At 49.2% G+C, this 18,506-nt stretch overlaps 1 protein-coding gene across 4 annotated transcripts in view; it reads left to right on the top strand.

Annotated features, from left to right (window-relative positions):
* The first annotated feature begins 3,544 nt into the window (after positions 1-3,544).
* SMARCD3 (SWI/SNF related, matrix associated, actin dependent regulator of chromatin, subfamily d, member 3) overlaps positions 3,545-18,506 on the top strand; it is a 110,016-nt gene continuing 95,054 nt past the window's right edge. Inside the window, exons 1-2 of one of the 4 annotated variants that reach the window (XM_066991312.1) lie at positions 3,545-4,859; positions 6,137-6,330. The gene's annotated coding sequence lies outside the window, so the exon portion shown is untranslated. The remainder of the gene's footprint in view (positions 4,860-6,136; positions 6,331-18,506) is intronic. The other 3 variants (XM_066991309.1, XM_066991308.1, XM_066991313.1) reach the window with 3 other exon arrangements.

The following is an 18,506-nucleotide window of genomic DNA, read 5'->3' as shown; positions in this document are numbered from 1 at the left end:
CTGGGCAACCTGCATGGTTTGCCACTCTACTCCCTTGACACTCCTAAGCAGCTCAGTTGTGTACATATCCCTAGAATGGCTGCAGATATCACAGTCACAGCCAACAGCAGCCAACAGCATTCTGAATTTTCCTACTGCAAAGTGGTTCACAGCTAGTTGCTGGCACTCTGGAACGTGCAAGATAACCTGCAGATGGTCTAGGCTGTTCCATAGGCAAGGTTGGGAGTTACTCAAGTTAGTCAAGACCGGATACTGAGAACAATATAATCTCATCAATAGGTACGTATTTCCCTATCAAAATCAAAGTATTCTTTCTCAACACAATCCTCTATTCTTTACTCCAGAATGAAGACTTATTTTCTGAGGAACTTGCTCTGTCCTATTCGGCTTTGAGAATTACCTAGTCACATACCTCATGAAACATACTTTCCAGTACTTCAAAACACAGACATGCTCGCTCGCTTAAACAGTCTCCTGCAAGTAGTCCTGGTCTGAACCACCAAAGGGGTTTCTTGCAACACCATCTCAGGGCCCTCATGGGTCATGTCCCTTAGGCAAAGGTAGTCATCCTCTCTTGCATTCCTATATCACGTTATCTTTCCTGGATGTACACAGCCCTTACGTATCTTCTCAATGTGCATTCTAAACCTTTTCTTCCAGGATGCTCAAAGATGGCAGGTTCTGGATTACAGGTAATGCAAAAACTTCCTGTTTACTACTGTGTTTCCAGTGCAAATAGCTGTGGCAAGAAGGCGGCTAACAGCGTCGTTGGCTGCATTAGGCAAAGTATCGCTATCAGGTCAAGAGAGGTGATCCTTCTCGGCATTGGTGAGGCCACACCTGGAGTGCTGGGTCCAGTTCTGGGCCACCCCAGTACAAAAGAGGCCTGGACACACTGGAGTCCAGTGCGGGGCCAGGAAGATGCCGCAGGGCCCGGAGCCCCTCTGCTGTGAGGAGAGGCCGGGAGAGCTGGGGCTGCTCAGCCCGGAGCAGAGGAGGCTCCGGGGGATCCCGGCCGTGGCCGGCAGCACCTGCAGGGAGGCGCCGAGAGGCCGGAGCCGGGCTCTGCCCGGCGGTGCCCAGAGAGGCCCGGAGCCCGGGAGGCTCCCCCTGCCCCCCAGCAGCACGTCCGTGCCGGGCGGGTGCCGGAGCCCTGGCCCAGGCTGCCCCGAGAGGGGCTGGGGGCTGCTCCCTGCACAGCTCCAGCAGCGCCTGCCCGTGGGGCTGGGCGCCGGCTCCGGGGGCTGCTGGAGCACGCCTGGGACCAGAGGGACCGGGGGGCCCTGACAACCTCAGCAGTTCTGTGATGCTGTGAGAAGCTTGAAAATATGACACATAGGAAAAATGCATTCTGAAGGCACACCAATACATATCCCCGATTTAAAAATACCCAGTAAGATATAAATCCACCACATAATCTTTACAAGATTTTATTTTAGTTTTTAGGCTTACGCCATTTCTGAGCGCCTGGAGTCGGAAATATTGCTTGGCTTCTGCTCATCTCATACTCCTTTTAAATTGAGTTGTTTCCCTTTACCCCTTTCTCATAGCTCCTCGGAGCATCACTCAAAATTACTCACTCTCAGTGCTCATCCTATACTAACTCCCCTGCTCATCCCTCATTGCTTCCAGTGCTTCTTCAACTTAGGTCAGACTCTCTTCAGTGCTTCTTCAAATTATTCTTTGAAAGTGTACTTCATAAATGCCTTCCACTGGGTATTCACTAATGTTCCTTGTCTTTCCTCGTTATTATTGGCATACCGTACCAGATCCACAGCCCACCAAACCCAGTGCCCTCGCTTAAGAGCTAGAACAACAAAAAGTAAAAATAAAAAAGTATGCAAATTTAGGATAGTAATTCTTGGCAGAGACGAGTTTTGAATTTGAAACGTTACACACGCTTCGAAGCCTTTTTCTTCCCGCGCTCACTTGTAAAACGCGGCTACTTTTGGTACCGTCAGTACCAAATTTCTCGCCGCATCTTGGTAACTCGGTGCCCTCGCAGTGCCCGCGGCCACCCTCGCTCGGCACGGGGCAGAAGCGCCGAGCGCACCCCCGGGCACCTCTCCCGAGCCGGCGGCCCCGGCCCTGCCCCGCGGCCCTCGCGCCCCTCCCGGCGCTGCCGGCCCGGCCCCGCCGCCAGGTGGGTGCTCGGGGCGGGTGGGCGGAGCAGGCCGCGAGCGGCGCGGCCGCCGGGGGGCCGGGGCAGGTCGCTACGGCCCGGAGCCGGCTCCGCGGCGGAGCCCGAGCCGCCTGACGGCCGGGACCGGACCGAGCGCGGCCGGCGCCGGGGCCGCTCCTGCCGCTGCCGGCCTGGATGGCGGCGGGCGGAGGCGCTGTGGTGCGCGCGAGAGCTGTGGCGGCGGGGCCGGCCGCGGTGGCGAGGGGGCTGCGGCGGGGCGAGGGGCGCTGCGGCGGCGAGCGGGTGGCGGCGAGCGGGTGGCTCTGTGGTGGCGAGGGGCGCTGAGGCGGTGAGCGAGGGGCGCTGCGGAGGAGCGGGGGCTGCGGCGGCGGGGGCGGCGCGGCGGCGGTGAGAGAGGGGCTGAGACGGGGGGCGGTGAGAGGGGGGCTGCGGCGGCGGGGCTGAGGCGGTGGGTGACGGGCGTGCTGGCGAGCGAGGGGCGGCGGGGGGCTGTGGCGGCGGGCCCGCAGCTGCCCGACCGTTCCCGAGGCTGCCCCGAGCCCCGCCAGCGGGCGAGCGCTGTCCGGCGGCTGCGGGGCCGACGGCGCCCCGGGGCCGAGAGAAGCGCGGCCGCTGTCCCCGCCCGTCTGCAGGAGGAGCCCCGCGCCCCCCCGGAGGGTTCGAAAGCGGTCGCGGGGACCGCGGAGCCACCGGCTCCCCGCAGCCGAAGCGGCGCTGAAACGCGGAAGGGCGGAGCGCGGCTGGGCAGGAGGAGCGGCCGCCCCCGCCCCGGCCCCGGCCCCGGCCCGGCTGCCCCGGCGCCGCGCTGCCGGCCCCGCGCGGGGGGCGAGCGCCGCGCACTTTGCAGACGGTCCCTGCGCCGCTCTCCGCAGCGCCGCGCAGGCGCCCCGCGCCCGGCGCTGGAACGGCGGCCCCGGCGCGAGCGGGAGAGCGGCGCGGCGGGGAGGAGCGTGGACGGGACGGTGAGCCTCGCCCCGGGCATCCGTCCGGCTCGACCCCGCGGCGGCGCCGGCCGCGGCGCTGCCCCGGGCGCCCGGGGGAGCTCCGGCTGCGGGACGCCTCCGCCCGGCCGCCGCCCCCCGCCGGCGGCGCCCCGGAGCCGGGCGCGGACCGCGGGCGCTGGCGCCGCCCGCGCTCCGCCGCCGCCCGTAGGACGCTCCCGGCGGGGGGACCGGCGGAGTCCTCGCGGCCCCCGAGGGAGCGGACCGCGCCACCGTGTGCCGCCCGGCCGCTCCTCCCGCCGCGCTCCGCCGCCCCCGCACGGCTCCGCCGCGGGCCGGGGGCCGGGGCGGCCGGCACGCCGCGCTGCCCCTGCTCGTCGCGCTCGGGCTCGGCGTCGCCGCCGGCCTGGCCCCCGCCGGTTTCCTTCGCGCGCGCCCCCGCGTCCCCGGGACGAGCTGCGGCGGCTTCGCTGCGTCGGAGGGGCCCGGTCGGGTCGCTTTGAGGAAGGCGGGCGGAGAGGGGGAGCCCCACGCTCGTCTGCCGCCCCCAAACGGGGGCTGCGAGCCCGCTCGGGAGCTTCTCCCTCTGCGCGGTCTGGTCCTCCCATCGGAGGGACGAACGCTCGCCTGAACCCGCTCAGGCCGCCGTGGGGCGGGCCTCTGGGGAAGAGGGTCCCCTTCCTTCGCAGACCCTGGCCCCACGGACACGCTGCGCCCCCGCGCTGCCTGGCTGACAGGCGGCTCCAGCGCTCCACAGACAACCGGCCTTCAGCATGCGGGAGATGCGCTCAAATAAAGAAGGAGCTGCTTGTCATGCTGCCTTTGAGCTGGCCCCAGTTGTTCTTTCAGAGGGTAACGCACAGTCCCAGGTACTTACTGAAAACAAACTGACCCAAATCAGACCGCTGCTCTGTATGGCCCGCATCTCCTTGACTCCCACTTTGGCACCGCCTGCTGCCGGAGGTTGCTGCTTTCTCCCTCTCTCCCGTCCCCTGGGTCCTGAACTCTCTTCCATTTCCCCTCTCAGCATGGCCTGTGGAGGAGGACCCTGTGCGCATCTACCCCTGGAACTGGTCTCCCACTAACACCGCCAAATCATTTTTTGAGTGAAACCAACCTCTACCCTTGAAAGAAAAACACTTATTGGAAGTGGAGACTTCTGGCACGTATCCTGGGGTGACTGGTGATTTTCATAATCTCCTACCTTATGCAGATTGATACTCCAGGAAGGCCCATGCTCCCTGAACTTCCTTCCAGAAGAGATCCACGTCCAAACTGCGATACAACATCTACCTTGCTGGCTTTCCTCAGGATGGTGGGGAGCAAGAGCTTTGATTCTCCTTTCCTCCCCTTTGAGAAGGACAGACACCCACCTAAGGAGAGACAAGTACTCTGGAGCAGATATCCTCTTTGCCAATTGCTGCTGGAGATACTTTTTTTTTTTTTTTTGGAAGCTGCTGCTCTGTGCTACATACTTTGCTAGGAGATTAGGTGGTCATTTCCAAGCACTAGCCCTCATCCAGGCTGTGGCCTGGTATTGTCAGCACTGCGCTTCTTGGAGACACCAACTTAATAGCACTGCACATCCAGAGGAGTCCTGCTGCTTCAGAAAATAACCAGTTCCTTGGTGCTGCCTCAGGAACAATCAACAACCTATTGTTCACCATAGGGACACCACCATGAGAAACCAGCCCTTCTTCCCTGGCAGAACCTCCTGCCTTCCGGCTGTGGGGAAGAAACTCCCAGCCTGGCCCTGCTCCTCAGGCAGGGTGAGGGTGAGATTCCTGGCATCGTCAGCCTTTGGTTTCCTCCTTTTCTGCAGTGCTGCAGTGCTGTTCCTTTCCGTACCTCATGTACTGTCTCACTTTGCTCTCCTGGCCCAGCCCTTCTTACTTGCACTGCCTCCATTGCTGTGTCCTACCTCAGCCACCGCTTTCTGAGACTCTATTCTTCCTTGACTTTGTCTCTGTTCTAAGTAGAATTCACCATAATCTTTCTGCCTTTGTTTTGGCCCTGCTGAACTGAGAGCCTTGTTACAGTCCCTGGTGGAGTTGTTTGCCCTTATGCTGACCAGCACTGCCTAGCCTGGCATTGTGATGCTTGTATTTTCCCTTTCTTGCCTATCTGTTCTTTGAACAGCTGCTCCTAACTGTATCACTAGGTGTGGGCTTGCACCCACGAATGCTGTGAGTGCTGTTGTTCACATCTGTTCTGCTGTAACGCTTCTGTCCTTCATCAACTGCAGTGAAGAGGTGTCAAAAAGAGCGGTGTTCTGTACGGACAGGTACAGCTGGCTCAGCTCTTTCCAAGGAGCGGATGCCTTTTCCTTCTTACCTCAGGGACCTGTCACGAATATGTAGCCACTGAAGGTGCCTGACTGTACGATGGATCTGTGGGATCATTAGTTATCCTAATCTACAACCCTCTCGCCAGCCTACCAAGGCAGCTGATAGTGCCTGCTGAGATGCTATGGCAGTCTGACAGCCATTAAAGATACCATTTTTTAAGAGTGAAAGCAAGCTGATTTGGTTAAAGTTCCTGAGCTGGTCTTCTTTCCCAAGGTTGCCATGGATGTCGTATGGCAGAAATGTGATTGAGAACATCCATGTGAGAAAGTACCCTTGCTTCTTGGCTAGACTAGACAAATTCCAGGCATCTCTTCCAGTCTTAACCGTTCGGTGGTTCTTATTAAAGTAAGCCTCAACATGTTGACAGATTATAGGCAAGTGTTGTACTTCCATATTTTCTCCAACTTTCCCAAATATAAGCCGGCTTCAGTCTGAAAGTTGAATAGCTTGTAAATGTGGCCCGGTGCCTGGGCAAAAGTACCTGACCGGCAACATGGACATGCACCTGTCTGCAGTTGTCTGCCGGGAAGTCCTTAATCACTGTCTGTTGCATCTTTCCTTTCTTGATCTTTCTCTCTCTTTCTTTTTCTCTTTCTTTGAGTTGTGCTGTCTTTGAAGTGTCTCGTAGGTTGGTCTGTTCTAGGAAGTTCTATTTATATTGTATATTGCTTCTCTCTCACTCCGTATGTATTTTCTTTTTTCAGACCTGGATCCAAATGCGTCTTCAGCCTGCTGTCTTAAAGCTGTTCCTGCTTCAGGTCAATTAGAATATCTGCTGCTAATTCATCATGACATAATATCTGGTTTCGTGCCCCATCCTCTTGGATAAGTTTGCTGTTCACTCTTGGTCTATACAGAGGTGACTCCAGGTGTTCATCATCTACCTAGTTGGGTACAGGTAGGTTTTAGCCCTTTGAAAAGTGACCTGTTCTAGGTGGGAAGAATGTGACTTATATTGACACTGGAAAATATTTGGACCTCTGGAAAATGTTATTTTGTGAAATAAGTTCTGAATTGCTTTCTAGCTGCTATTGATCTCATCTGGTCCTTTTACTAGTCAATTCCTTTTCTGATAGTTTCTGCTACTGCTGTCAGGGAGGCAGATGATTAGGCAGAGTAGACTGGTTCAGGTCAAGTAATGTTAGAGAATGCAGTTGCTGAGAGCAGGCCTAATCGAGGAAAGAATGAAGAAGATGAAGTAGCAGGTATTCTCTCTGGTGGCTTATTACCCAAGTAGCTACAAGTAAATGTGATTAGTTCACGCCAGATGGTTATTGATTTATAGGGTTGCCCTGCTTTTTACAGAGATTTAAATTAGCATGGTTAGCTCTTACCATGTAGCTGTTAGGCTTCTCTAGTGCCTGCTGTTGCTGGATATCCATTGGTCATCTCTGTGACAAGGTACTCAGATCTGTCTCTCCAGTCTTTACTTTCTACCAGTAGTTCCAATCCTCTTGTTGCTTCCACTAGTAAATACCCGGCTTCATCCACCTATCTTTTTCTCAGCCAATGCACAATACATCTGTAAGGGACTTTCTCTTTCCTACAACTGGATCAGTGCCTTTTTGCCTTTTATAGCCTGCACAGGTCATTTCACTGGTAGAGTGCCTACTAGAAAAACTAAACCTATTTTGCATTGGAAACAAATAGATTAATGTAAAACTTTTTGATTTTAAGAGAAATTATGTTTGTTATTGCCATCTTGTTTGGTCTGTTGACAACCATATTGCTTAGTCTGCCGCAGCATAGTTATGAACTTTGGACGTGGCTTTTTATCTGCTGGCTGAGCTAAGGAAAGTCTGTTACAGAGAGATACTATTAGTAGTTTACTGATCATGACTTACATGAACCTAAGAACTGTATTGCACTAAGTCACACCAAAGCATCCTGTCTCTGACTAGTACTAGGTACATGAAAAAAGAACAGGAAAACAAGGCAAATACTGAATGTTTTTCCAGTCAGTTGGAATCAGTAGTTTGGGCTAAATAATTTTAGAAAATCATACAAATTCTTATGTCTGCTTTTTCAATGTTAAGTTATCTTCACTGGAAGGAATTGTTCCATTTTCCTGGTCTAGACTCGTCTAGCTTTATTTTCAGTACATTTACTTTTCTGTGATTATGTTTTCTGTTACTATTCTGTCCTTTTCTGTTCAACTGAATGTTCTCTTGGATTCTGAATCCAGGGAGGACTATAAGACCATTCACTTTGGCCTTTTCTTAAAGGTAGTGGGCACTTGAATCCAGCTTACAGCTGTTGCTGGTTAACGGTATGCCTTTTAGAAAGGCAGTTTGGTAGTTCCTGTCATTCAGGCTCCAAATTACAGAAGGCTGAGGATATTTGGTGGAGGGGGGACCAGACAAAAAGGGGTGTGACTGCAGGGCCTTGACAAAATAAATTGTAAGTAAAGGCAATGAGAATAATAATCTGTTAATCACAGGAAGCTCATTTGTGGTTTTCTTACTTGTGTTTGTACTTGTGGATGGTGTTGGGTTCAGGTTACCTATTGAATGCAAGACAGCAAATATGGCAAAATGCTTTTTCTAACTAATGCCTAGGAAAGTTTATTTCCTTTTCAGCTCTGATTCACCATTCCAGTTGCTTCCCTTCCTGTAACTGTCAAATGCTGTGTCCTCTATGATGACTAACTTGTTAGAAGCCATTGATATTAAAGTTAATGCAGAGTATACCTGCTAATGTAGCCTGACTTTCTGCAGACAGCTTACTCCACAACCCTGTCTGAAATCAGACAAGTTGATGTATTAAAACTCTTTTAGTTGATCTTAATCTCAATTAAAGGTAAGGTGTTAACTTTAAACTTCGGTACTCTTAATCACTTGGAGCTTACTTCTCTTCCAGTGTGATATTGCCACATTGGTTTCCAAACAGAGTACTTGAGCTAACGCCTGGAATTTGCTGATCTCCCCTTAAACTGAATAGCATTCAAGGAACTTAGTTTTTCTGGAAGGGTGGGATTGGAGGGATTGAATGGTTCTGACTTAAAAATATGAAGCATTGAGAGTTCTGGCACTATACCACAGGAATTATTCAGGTTTTTAATTTATACAGAAACGTCGTAAGTGCATAGAAACAGGCAAATAACTACAACCTTCATGCTTTTTCTTCTGGCTTACAGAGTTATTGCTGTGTTATCCATAACATGTTTGTAACATAGATAGTGGTCTTGTTCAGGAAGCGTTACTCAGAGGTCATCAGTCGGGGTTTGCTTGATTTTCATGAATTGACAACCTGAGTTGCTCTTGTCAAGTGTTTCTGATATTCACAAAGTAATCATACAGACAATGACAATACGGTCGTTCTCATACCTGGATATATTGATAGCCCTGGTGCCTTAGTGTTGGACAAGATTCTCATGAATTTTATGGAAAGCTGTTTTCACCATCTTTCTATTTAAAAAAAAAAAAACTTTTGTTCATTGGCTCCAATGTTTGAGAAAGAAACTTCCTGTCCTTTATAGCCCCTGACAGTCCAATAGCCTTTACTGTTTTGTACTGTTATCATAATGAAGATGATGTCTGTATTTGCCTATGGTAGTTGTCCAAAGTTAGGGATATTGTTTTTCTTTGAATATATCTATCATCATTTTTTAAATGAAGCCTCCAGCTAGTCTGAAGATTTTGTCTCCTGCAGGATATCAGTTTGAGTCTATCAACATTGTGTCTTTTAATTTGTACCCTGAAATTTGGGTATTACACTTATTCTCTGCCTGTAAATGAATTTTAAAAATAATTTGTATAAAGGTTGTTCAACTCCTATCAAGATCCTAAACCACAGAGAAGAAAATATAGCTTACCAATCATATATTCTTAATTTATACGAACAGCTGTTGTACCAAAGTGGAAATTTGTATAAACCTGACTTTTGATATGCACATGACCTTTGATTTACTAATGTGCTTTTCATGATGTGAAAGAAATCAGAGTTGATCTGGAGAAAGTGCAAGGCCTAATAAGGTATAGCATTCAAAATATATGAATTCATTAGTTTTAAAGATTTAATAATTTTCCCTGGCAAATTATGTGTGATTCATGGAAACTGGAGAATTTACAGTTACAAGGTGATATCTAGATGGAAGGCAAGAGCTGTGTTTGTAGCTGCTAGGTCAGCAGAGAATGGTTTTTAAATGTTACTTGTAGATAATTTTTTAAATCTTTCCATTTCTGTCATAGAAAAAGAACAAGTTGCAAGGCTACTTAAATTTTTTTACTTCTTACTTTTTGTTTGAGATCACAGGAATAACCACGTGGAGTCAGATCAGTATACCAGCCAGCTCAGTTACTTTGTGGATAGTGGCCAGTATGAGTAGTTTCAGGAGAAAGTACAAAGCTCATGCAATTTACTGGTTGTTTACAGATTATTAGATCTCACAGCTAAAAAAGGGTTTTGTATCATTTGGCATATGTGTTCTACGGAGCTCTAGTACGCCTCCATTTGTCCTTACTGTGAGCCCCATACATTCCAGAAAGACAAGCTGCAGTTTGATTAGGTAAATTAAAAACGGAATGTAATGCCTGTAGACGCTCTGTCAGTTGAGGGTTTAAGAACTTAGACAAATATCTGTTAAGAAGGGATTTGTCAGGTCAGTACTGAGTTAGGGCAATGAAGAATTGGAAGATCTAATGGCCATGCTAACTGTGGTGCTTTTACTCAGGTGGGCAGCTGAGCCCCACCACAACCACTCTCTCACTCCTGCGCCTCAAAGGGAAAGGGTGAGGGAGAAAATACGATGAAAAGAGCTCAAGGGTTGAGATAAGGACAGGGAGATCACTCAACAATTATCGTCATGGGTAAAACAGACTCAGCATAAGGAGATTAATAAAATTTATTAGCTATTACTAACAAACTAGAGCAGTGAGAAACTAAAAGCAAAGTACAAACACCTTTCCCCCATCCACCCTCTTCTATGTCCTCCCCACAAGCAGTGTGGGGGAATGGGGGGGGGGGGGGGGGGCGGCTGTGGTCGGTCCCTGGCTCATTGTCTCTGCAGCTCCTTCGTGGTCCCTCTCTGCCCCTGCTCCCCGTGGGGTCCCTCCCACGGGATGCCGTCCTTCCCGAGCTGAGCCTGCGGGGGCTGCCCACAGGCAGCAGCTCCTCAGGAACTGCTCCCACACGGCTCCGTACCACGGGGTCCATCCCCCAGGAGCAAACTGCTCCAGCACGGGTCCCCCACGGGCGGCAGCTCCCCCCAGCCCCCCTGCTCCTGCGGGGGCTCCTCTCCACGGGCTGCAGCTCCGGCCCGGGGCCTGCTCCTGCGGGGGCTCTCCGTGGGCCGCAGCCTCCTCCAGGCCACATCCACCTGCTCCACCGGGGGCTCCTCCACGGGCTGCAGCGTGGAGATCTGCTCCGTGTGGGACCCGTGGGCTGCAGGGGGACAGCCTGCTCCACCAGGGGCCTCTCCACAGGCCGCAGGGGAACTTCTGCTCTGGTGCATGGAGCACGTCCTCCCCCTCCTTCACTGACCTCGGTGTCTGCAAGGCTGTTTCTCACTCCTCGCTCTCCCAGCTGCTGTTGTGCAGCAGTTTTTTCCCTTTCTTAACTCTGCTTTCCCAGGGGCGCAAACAACATTGCTTGTGGGCCCAGCTCTGGGCAGCAGTGGGTCCCTTTGGAGCTGTCTGGATCTGTCCCTTACCTAACATGGAGCAGCTTCTGCTTTCTTCTCACAGAGGCCATGCCTTCAGCCCCCCACTACGAAAACCTTGCCATGTAAACACACTCCACTAACCACTTTTCTTTGATTCTGTAAGTATTCTGTTAGTGATGTCTGTTATATTCTGTCTGTCCTACAGGCAAGGGGTGCAGGTTCCAGCAGTGCCAGTTCTACTTACGTAGAACAGAGTGCCATTGTATTTGTCTGAGAGGAATGTCATTTTCATTTTATTTTTTTTCGCTGTGCTCCTAGCTGGCATGTGCTATGTGGCAATGCTTTTTAGCATAGTTTGTATGGTGACAACTTTTGGCCACTGGCTCTTGTTCTTTTTTTTTTTTTTTTTACCTTCCCTATCTAATTTAAAAGTCCTTCAGTATCTGAGATTTTGTGAGTTTGTACTTGCATTGAATGTACTTAGCACAATAGTGCCATCTCAGAACATTGCGTTTAGTTCCTTAAACATGTTGCATTATTTAAGACTTCCATGGTCAACACAGACCTCTGGATTGTTTCAACATTTCTGTGAATTGTACATGACACTACTTTATCCAGTGTTCCCACATGGACTTCTCTAGTGGCTAAGGCATATGGAGAAAATCATCCCTCTCTCCTTAGTTTCTTCTCTCCATAAATCCAAGAGTTTCACTGACTCTCTTTGCCACAGTAGGGTAAGTAATTTGGTTTGAGTTGTTTTCCCACTGTGGTCCCTACTTCCAGTTCAGAGTTACTGCTTTTCAGAGTTTCTCCTTTTCAAGATAAAATCTCTTGCTTTAGGGGGAAGTTCTTTATCCTTTGTTCTTAGATTGTTCCTTGCATTTAAGTACACACATTATTTGAATGAATCTATCTTAATAAGATGTTTTTAGGTCTTGATACAATAGATCTGTCCTACACTCCAATTTATTAGAGGTGATTTTTTATTAATTTCCCATATGCTGAATGACACTGATGAATATTGTCTGACTAATCCTTCCCTGTGGAGGTACCTTTGCTTTTAACTACATTCCCCAATTGACACTTGTTCTTTGCTTTGTGACAGCAAATTGGGGACATTATTGATATTTCATAGTGCTTATTAAAAAAATAGTCCAATACTCTGCCGCTCCCTAGAACAGTCTTTCAAATCTCTCATGATTAATGCTAAGCAATAAGCTGCCCCTCACAGAAGGTTTGTGTTAGTTCTCAGTAGAGTTTGGCTTTTGTTCTGTGGGCTTTGCTCTTTACAAACTTTCTCTTTTTTTCCTCTTAATACTTACTATTACAGCTCTGGATATTCATGTATGAATCTAATTGTTTAGTACAAGGCTGTCTATATATAGTTTGTAAGTAATTTTGGTGCAATTCTTGTTCTTAGTAGTCCAGATCTAGCTCAGGAAGGAAGCAAACAAGCAGGGACTGCCAGGAATGCCAACACTAGGTCTCCAGTATTATGTGTAGACCAGTTGGGTCCCAATTGCGTGTGGTGGAATATGTGAGACCTCTGCTGTTAGAGCTTTTCTGTGGACTGTTTGCTACTTCCTCTCTCAGTCATCCTCTAAAGTATGTGGTGGTCTGTGTCTTCTGGCTGTATGGCATGTAAAACTTTTGCTGTGTGGTCTTAGGGTGAAGAAAACTGGATGCTCCATATGTAATTGACCCATTTATACATCTTCAGTATCTCTTGGCAAGTGCCATAGGCTAACTGTATGCTGCATGAAAAAGCTTATGTTAATTTTGAATTTGTTGCCCCCGGTTTTTTTGGTGGTCACCTAGATCTTCTGTAACAAGGTAATGTACTCCTAGTTTTGTCTCAGTAGTAGCCTTGAATCTACACACTTTCCTCCTCAAAGTGTGCGGCCCTTTTTTCCTGAAAAAAAGCCCTTTTTTCAGCTCCTCTTCATAAGAGAATTATTTCATAGCTAATTTTCCTATATCTGTATCTTTATTAATTCTGCCGTATACTTTCTTGAGATGTGATCAACACTGGCTGCAATATGATAAGAGGAAGAGAACTGCTGTCTATAATACCTTCTGTCAGGCTGTCTGTAAATCCTTCACATTTAATTCTGAGTGAATGCTTCCATCAAGTACTGCAGCCATCTTTCTGTGCTGGTGTATTTAACATTGTAAATTGTACACAAAGTTGTAATTAGTTGCATCCTGTCTTTTCAAAGAATTAGTGTCCTGTTTGTGCCGTAAGTATGCCATTGCAGAGAATGAGTGAGAATGTCTTCTGCAGAGGCAAACAGTGCCCCACAGGTCTATTATGTTCTTATTCTATCATCTGTTGTGCCCTTGTTCTATTAGGGTTAGAATTCTTTGAAGAATCTTGTGAATAAGAGCAGGCCTGTCAGTGCATTGTCCTTAAGGCTTTTGAAAATGCTCTCAGTGAGGTTTCTGAAGAACGTAAAGTCTAATAAGGGATGTACATAGTCAACAAGGAAAATTCCACATAAATAGTTAGGAAAAGTAGGAAATATAAGGGTACACAAAAGGTGAGAGTGCACCTCTCCTTCATTAATATTATCCTGTCAAGGATATTTTCAGTGCAAAGGGGATAACAATGAAATACGGGAAGTGCTAAACAAAGCCACAAAGACACAAACTGCTAGTTTAAGGGATAATGGAGACAAAGACCAAATGTCTGCAGTCACTTAATGATGAGCCATTAAGAAATTACAGGCGTAGCTTTGCAGAGGATTCCCCTGGACTTGGTAATTGATAATAAGGGGGAAACAAGAGGAACATCAGGGTTTGGAGGCCTGTGGAATTATGCAAAACTTACTAGGAAATGTTTATGGGTAGTGGGGTGGGGAGAAGCAAAGTGGGAGGATAGAGAGAAGAGGGTATGAAAAGGGTCACCTGCATGCACACAGTAGCTGGTCAGTACATTTCTCTGGCTGAGACCTGTGCCTGATTGTCACAGTCTATCCTATCTTTTTATTAAATCCATTCTTAACTTTCTGTGTAATCTCTCTACCCTATGTGTGAGTTCTGTAAAGAATAGGTGCCACAAACTGGCAAGACTGACGTGAGTGTATACCAGCAAGTGGAGTCAGACCCAGGGGTGCAGCCATCCCTGGTCTGTGGTGTCTGCCACAGGAGCAAGTGGTTGTCTCAGTGTCAGTAGCTAGAGGGCCCGTATCTCTTGGGAGCATCTCCACAGATCTCAAAGACTTTGTGTCTGGAATGGCAGCTGCTGTGGGGACCAGCATGAGTGAATCTGGGGCCAGCAACTGGGGGTGATGGCACCCCTGGGCTTTGTTGCCAGCAGCTGGAGTGAGGGGGAGTCTCAGGGCTAGCCAGAGCAGGTAAGGATCTCAAGTCCCACCATTGGGTCTGGCATGTGTCCCAAGCACCAGCTGCTGTGGGGGGACTGGCGTGAGTGAAATGAGCGAGCGTCGCAGCAGCAGCAGCTGCAGGTCGCAGCCCATGTGCCAGGTGCCAGCTGCAGAGATGAGTGTGTGTCTTCCCTAGACCTGGTGTGTGTGGCAGGGGGTGCACGTGTAATCTGCTGGCAGATCTCAAGCAAACTGAGCACTTGCCAGTAGATAGGTGGTCCAGTGTCTGGGCAGGCCTATGAGATGAACAGAGGGCTTGTACTGTACTCAGGGGGTTCGTGAGTGTGGGGCGCTATATTGGGCAAAATCGGCAGGGTTTGTGGGGACGTGCTACAGGAGTGACTGTATAGGAGGAGGTCACAGGTTGCCCTGTGCTGGTCATAGCTGCTTCCAGCCAGCGCAGCAGCATACAAAATGGATCCACCGCACATCAAAACTAGAACCAGTCAGAGGAGTGCAGGACACCTCTGTGAAAATATTTAAGAAAGGGCAGTAGTTGCCAGGCACAAGGGGAGACATGAGCAGAGGTAGGAGAGATGCTGGAAGGAACATGCCCAAGCAGGAACAAGCAGTGTTGCCGGAGCAGAGCAAGAGAAACGCGAGAGCAGAGAAGATATCCAAGAAGGGTGAGGAAACACCAGAGCAGAATGGGAGAGACACCTGAGGAAACAAAATGTGTACAAGAGGACAATGATTAGGAGTGAGGACACAAAAGGAGAAGGTGTGCCTGTAAGGCACTATGGCCCATCGAAGAGCCAATGATGAATAAGAAACAAAAGAGCTAAAAAAAGAAAAGGAACCCCTATGCAGTGACCCCCATCTCCTGCACTGCCTGCCGCCTCACCGAAGGGACTGAATGTAACGTCTGGCAGGGGGATTGGAAACTGGAAAGTGGAAACATCCAGAGTGAGGCTGAGGTGTTTTCCGTACATGTTATTTTTATTTCTCAGTACTAGAATCAGTAATTAAAGGTTTGTTAGTTGTCAGTAAATTAAATTAAGCAAAATTCCCTGACTGGAGGCTTTTTTTTGCCTGCTGTTGTGGTTTAACCCAGGCAGGCAGCTGAACACCACACAACTGCTTACTCACTGCCCCATAGTGGGATGGGAAAAGAATCAGAAAGGTAGAAGTGCAAAATCTTGCGGGTTGAGATAAAGATAGTTTAACTGGTAAAGCAAAAGCTGCTTGCAAGCAAAGCAAACCAAGGAATTCCGTCCCTGCTTCCCATCAGCAGGCAGACGTTCGGCCACGTCCAGGAGAGCAGGGCTCATCGTGCGTTACGGTTTCTTGGGAAGACAAACGCCATCGCTCTGAAAGTCCCCCGCTCATCCTTCCTTGCCCCAGCTTTTATTGCGTGATGCCACAGGGTATGGGCCGTCCCTTTGGGTCAGCTCTCCCAGCTGTGTCCCCCGCCCAGGTCTTGGTGCACCCGTTAGCCTGCTCAACAGCAAGGCAGCACGAGAAGCAGAAAAGTCCTTGGCTCTGTGAGAGCACTGCTCAGCAGCAACCAAAATGTCAGTGTGTCATCACTCCTAGCGTCACCACAAGTCCAAAATGCAGCATCAAATGAGCCTCTATGAAGAAAATTAACTATCCCAACCAAAATCAGAACGCTTGCCACAGGTGTCTGTGAGATGGGTGTATGACTACCTGCATCTTTTTGCTAGCAAAGTAAAAGCAGGACTGGCTGGCAAGCTGGAGACCTGTGGAGTGGGTATGAGGATGGGGGATCCAGGCTGGGGTATCAGGTGGGCAGAAGGGGTCTTCAGGCACACTGGGCTGGGATCTCTGGGTCCTGACGCTGCTTGAGGGGTGGCTGCGTATTGGCTGCATCCCTTAACAGGAAGCAGAAGTATGGATAAATGTTCAGTTTTTGTAACAGAAGGACTACCATTTTGGTCCCCTGTTGGTGGCCAGTGTATTATATAAATGATTTCTAAAGAGGTAAATAACAAAGCAATAAAATTAGCTGATGATGTGACGTTATTCTGTGTAGTAGAGCCTAAACCTGTTTCTTAAGAACTGTGGATGAATTTTTTTCAAACTTGATGATAATATGGCAGAATGAACATGGATCTTATCAATGTTTGCACATATCTTAAGTGTGGGAGACAGTGGGATTTGGCCAACCTCTTTTCAGTGGTTTGTGGGGACAGGACAAGGGGCAATGGCCACAAAATGTAGCACAGGCAGTTCCGCACCAACATGCGAAAGAACTTCTTCACGGTGAGGGTGACGGAGCACTGGGACAGGCTGCCCAGGGAGGTTGTGGGGTCTCCTTCTCTGGAGATGTTCAAGACCTATCTAGATGCCTACCTGGGCAACCTGCTCTAGGGAACCTGCTTTGGCAGGGGCTTGGACCCGATGAGCTCTTGAGGTCCCTTCCAACCCCTACAATTCTGTGATTCTGTGAACTGAATGTTGATGAGTTTATATGTAAAGTGTGTAGAGAAAATAATGCAGTGGAGTATGGTTATTTGAATATCTGATGAATATTTATTTGAATATCTTATGTAGTTGCAGAAAAGACCAGTCACAAGTGGTGTCCCTCAGGGGTCGGTCTTGGGACCGGTGCTCTTCAACATCTTTATCAATGACATAGACGATGGAATCGAGTGCACCCTCAGGAAGTTTGCAGATGACACCAAGCTGAGCGGTGCAGTCGATACAATAGAGGGAAGGGATGGCATCCAGAGGGGCCTGGACAGGCTGGAGAAGTGGGCCCATGAGAACCTAATGAAGTTCAACAAGGCCAAGTGCAAGGTGTTGCAATTGGGCTGGGACAATCCCAGGTATTTATATAGACTGGATGAAGAAGAACTTGAGAGCAGCCCTGCGGAGAAGGACTTGGGGGTCCTGCTGGATGAGAAGCTGGACATGAGCCGGCAGTGCGCGCTTGCAGCCCAGAAGGCCAGCTATGTCCTGGGCTGCGTCAAAAAAGGGGTGGCCAGCAGGGAGAGGGAGGTGATTGTCCCCCCCTCTGCTCTGCTCTTGTGAGACCCCACCTGGAGCACTGCGTGCAGGCCTGGGGCCCTCAGCACAAGAAGGATGTGGAGCTCTTGGAACGGGTCCAGAGGAGGGCCACTAAGATGATCAGAGGGCTGGAGCACATCTCCTATGCAGAAAGGTTGAGGGAACTGGGCTGGTTTAGCTCGGAGAAGAGAAGGCTCTGGGGAGACCTCATTGCAGCCTTCCAGTACTTGAAGGGAGCATATAAACAGGAGGGGGAATGCCTGTTTACATGTGTTGGTAGTGATAGGACAAGGGGGAATGGTTTTAAACTAAGACAGGGGAGATTTAGGTTAGAAATTAGGAGAAAGTTTTTCACTCGGAGGGTGGTGAGGCACTGGAACAGGTTGCCCAGAGAGGCTGTGGATGCCCCGTCCCTGGAGGCATTCGAGGCCAGGCTGGATGCGGCTCTGGGCAGCCTGCTCTAGTGGCTGGCAACCCTGCCCAGAGCAGGGGGGTTGAAACTAGATGATCTTTAAGGTTCTTTTCAACCCAGGCCATTCTATGATTCTATGAAAATAAATTTATTATTATTTTATTTATTATAGTCTTTCTTTGAGCATCTGGTACTAATCATTGGCTAAGTGGACATTTGGTCTGAGTTCTGATGCCAGAAATGTGTATTTTTCCACAGTCTTCATTAAAAATACAAGGATAGTAAGTGATAAATGCTTCTTTTATTCCAAACGTCAGTCCTTGTTAAGCAGCTTTAAAGAAAATAAAGAGTTTAAGCAGTATAGCTGTAACTCCCCCCATCTTTGACTGTGTGGTTTCTTTAGTGTATTAGCTCTCTGAACTTACAGTTTTCCCATACCTGTGCAAGTCTTCTGGACTGATTTAAAACTGAATATAAAAATACTTTGGTTCTGTTTACGGAGTGTACTTTAGATGAGAAGAGGAGTGAAGTTAGGAGAACTTTTTTGGGAAATCAGTTTTCACCAAAATAAGAGCAAAACTTCAAAAGCCTGATTGTGTTTTTCTTAGCAAGTTGTGCTGTGGGTGTTCTGTCCGATGTGGATAGTTGGGGTTCCTGGAAGCCGTTGGTAAGATCAGGGTTTTCTTTGAGTTCCATGCAAG

Source organism: Anser cygnoides, chromosome 2 (genome assembly GCF_040182565.1).
Source record: "Anser cygnoides isolate HZ-2024a breed goose chromosome 2, Taihu_goose_T2T_genome, whole genome shotgun sequence".
In the NCBI taxonomy this organism is placed as follows: Eukaryota; Metazoa; Chordata; class Aves; order Anseriformes; family Anatidae; genus Anser; species Anser cygnoides.
This window is presented reverse-complemented; position numbering and strand designations above follow the sequence as displayed.